Source organism: Macrobrachium nipponense, chromosome 47, assembly GCF_015104395.2.
Source record: "Macrobrachium nipponense isolate FS-2020 chromosome 47, ASM1510439v2, whole genome shotgun sequence".
Taxonomy (NCBI): domain Eukaryota; kingdom Metazoa; phylum Arthropoda; class Malacostraca; order Decapoda; family Palaemonidae; genus Macrobrachium; species Macrobrachium nipponense.
This window is the reverse complement of record NC_087222.1, coordinates 2606696-2610888: the sequence shown is the minus strand read 5'-3', so window position 1 is coordinate 2610888 and position 4193 is coordinate 2606696.

Genomic DNA, 4193 nt, shown 5'->3' with positions numbered 1-4193 from the left:
GGACTGTGACCAATCTTACATCGGATTTACAGGAAAATCACTTCCCCAGAGATTAATACAACAAAAACGGTCAGTTAGGTATGGACAACAGAACTTAGCTATTTTCAACTATATAAATGAACATAACCATCGAATAAACTGGAATTTGTCACATATAATTTATAGCAGCAACTGCCAGTACAAGAGTCAAATGATGGAATCGCCCTTAGTAAAAGAGAGGCAGGTAATGAACATCTCAAAAGGAGCATGGGATTCAGATGTGATTGACAAGATTTTCATTCAACCAACGCTTAAGAAGATTAAAGGATGATTATCAGCGGGGGTGACCTAAATTGGCTTACCTGTGCATGGATCTCTTGGTATAAATACCACCTTTTCTGGAAACTTTCCTCATTCATATACCTGAAGAGGGAGACAGCAGTCTCTGAAATATAGTACTTTTCTCTCTATATTTTGGTGTTTTTATGGTCTCCTTTTATTTAGATGGAATTCTGTGGTAACAGAACACACACACACACACACACACACACACACACACACACACACACACACAAACACACACCACACACACACACACAAATTATATATATATATATATATATATATATATATATATTATATATAGTATATATATATTGTGATGGCTTGGTATCCACCACAATAATCACACTTACCAAATCACTTATATATATTCACTAAAAACAATACTTAGTCCACAAAAAGTGGAAAAATATTCATATAAAGGTGTACAAACTCAATTCAAGGGGTCAAAGAAAATAACTCTAATAAAAACCCTTACCTTAGTTTTGATACACAAATACAGACAGAAATGACACCTGGCCCGGGACCTCATAAAATAAAACAAATAATTAACAACACTCACACTTAATACCTAACACGGAAAACAACTGCACACTTAAATGGACAGGTCATCAACACATATATACCTAAGGCTAGAGGGTCCAGAAAGGAGGAGACCAACGAAAAGAAAGAATATCCTGCCAAATTACACTAAACACCGACGACTCCTCAAAAGTAATTTATGTAAACTGTTCTTCACGTCTGGAGAATCACTCAGGGTGGTTGTGAAAAGGAATGGTTCCCAAAAAGCAGTGGCAGAGGACAGGGTTCCACCAAGTCCTGCCAAGACTGTAGCAGTGTGGCGTAGCCGTGATCACTTTACTCAAAAAGAAGTGGCAATACCTTCATACCTGATGACAGAGAGGTCCCCTAGATAGCTTAACTAAGCCAAGGGTTGCTGAAAGGAGCTGAAGAAAATACAATCCTGGAAGGGGGAGAATTTCACTCGCCCTGACTCTCCAAAATCCAAAAAATTCCAGGATGCTTCAGCTACAGCAACAGTAATATCTTTCAGTGGCAGCAACAGCAGTACCTTCTCAAATAAGGCTCAGAGAATGACTGCCTAAAACTCCTCACGGAGTCTCACACAACCCTTAGTATAATGAGGGCTTCTCCACAAACGAACATCATGAAAAATAAGAACAGTCTTTAGACAAACCACCAACATAAACAAGTAAACCATCGGTGAGGAGAAAACAAACTAAATATGATCTAAATTTCACTGACATTAAAAAGTTAAAAATAAGAAATAAAGACAATAAGATTACAATATATATATATATATATATATATATATATATATATATATATATATATATATAATATATATATATATATATATTACACCCCCTTTCTTCCCTAAACTACACAAACTGGGAACTCTTACCTGTTGCCAACGGTGCCCTGTCTGTAAGATGTCACGAGGCTTATTAAGACTGCGTAAATATACAAAAATATCATTTATTTCTCAAAGCAATTGGTTATAACAAAGAACAAAATGATTAACAAGTCATAATGGCACAAATACCCAAATCTGCCCATAAAGAAAACCAATAAGATAACATTCTAACCTTCCGACTAAGAATTACACGCTCAAACCCAAACAAGTCACATTGTCTAGTATTAGTCAGTTTATTTCAGTTAGAGAATCCCATCCTAATCACCATGGAATCGGACCCATCTGTAATAAAGGATAATAGTTATATAGACACCCCACGTCACTCTTTTCAAGTATTTACGTAAAAAGAAAGGGAATATTTCCACACTTCTCTCTCTTTTCCAAAAGGTAAACAGATTTTCTAATTTTTGTTTTTTAAAGAAAAAACGTGTCTTACCTTTTTGTTTTTTGATGGGCGTTTTTTCCTCCCGACACTTCAGAGCACAAACCGCTTGTTCTCTCCTTTGCACAAAGAATGCGTCTTCCAACAAGTACCCTGAACCAGTAGGCCTGTAATACGCGTACAAAAACGAATGCACACGCCTCGCAAACGGGAACGACCTCTGAGACAAGTTGCTGTTGTTCAGCAAATCCATTTCCATTCTCCCTCCCCTGTGAACTTTGTAGTGTACCACCCCTATTGTCTCTAGGCGAGCAGAGCTATGTGACTTTATTATTATATAAAACACTTAAACATATTATTAGCCATTCCCTCCCCCTCTTTCACCTCTCTATAGGAGCTCGGCTACCCCCTATGCTAGCACCCGCCTAGCTCTAAACACACAAGCGTCTTACAATAATATATAAAAACCAGAGGCTGGCTCAAAAAAGAAATAATGCACTCCCGTCTCACACCATATCGGCAACTAATGCCCAATGTATCACTGTACCACATGACTTAGAGCCACCTCCGTTGCCGGAGCACTTGTGCTTCGTCGAATGCATAAAAGTTTAAGGACTCCAAGTACACAAATGGCGATCAGTATAGCGGCTAACATGATCATTACTATTGGTATAGTAATAGCGGTCATCGAAAAAAAAAGGTTCATCTTCACACTATCTTCGAGTGGCGGGACAGTAATGGACTCCACTGTAGACGGGATTCGAACCGCCTTATGGCTTCCGTGAAGGTGTCGGTGAAACACCTTTATGACGAGTTGTAGACACGCCGACTAAGTTACATGAAGAAGTCTGTAAGAATCCTGCAGGAACTGTCCAAACAGCTGGGATCCCTGTAGGAATGAGCGAATTGTGTAGACGCAGGTCGAGTACGTAACCCAACTCGAAACAACTCAGCACGCGCCATTATTCAGCGTCTGCGACCCTCGTGAGTGTATCCAACACCCTCCCGTCGCGAAACTGTAGATTCGACGTTTTCTACTGAAGTAAATGTGGTCACCACCCGTTATTCTATGCAAGTGCTACTCGCACCCGCCTCATCGAAGACTGTAGACTCCTGGTTTATCCCAGAAATTATATCGAAGACATCTCATCCTTTGCCAAGGCAGTCCACAAAAATGCCCTTCGTGTGTAGACTTGACTCAATCTCTGGTACTGTAGAACGAAGTCGTCTCCCTTGGCATCCTCACGTAGAGTTGGGAATTCTCCAAAGTCATTGTGTGTCCGTATTTAAAAGGTCTACATGGTCATAAAATAACTAAAGTCTTGTTTTCCCCACCCCACAAATTCGTCACTAATTAATATATTCAATCTACTAATCAAAATATTAGAAAAAGAAAAAATTCCAAATCGCTAAACCAAATAATCTTTACCTACTGAATTCTCACAAATAATCCCATATCTGACAAACACATTATCAAAAAAGAGAACTCATAAAGGTCTAACAGTAAAAACCCCTTTATGGTTTATATAACTAGCCTCCATAAAATAATAATGACGAACACCCCTTCTATCCAACCCACATACCCTGGACAAATTATATCTTCTATCTAATAGATAAATGCTATTTAGAGCTTAACCCTCATTGCAAACATCTCTCGTAAGAAAAGAAAAAGAGAGAAAAAATAAATAAATAAATAAATAACCAAATAAAAATAAGATAATACAAACAATAGTAAGTCAACTTTCCCCACCCTCCCCATTACACAAAACGCACATAAGAGAAAAGAAAAAGAAAAACCATCAGTGTTTAATCATCTCGGACGATGTTAAGAAAGAAAAAACAAAAAAAAACATATATAATTCAACATCTTTTCCCAAAAAAGGAATGTTTACCGGTAACAGAATCTGCTAGCGCAGCAACCCTATCGACAAGAAAAAAAAATCCCCTTATATGACACGTTCTCGTGAAATGTCATAATCGGCATCTCCGAAAACCGTGTAAATCCCCAGTCAAACGAGTCAACAATTCCAAAAGGGAGGTTCGCAACCGGAC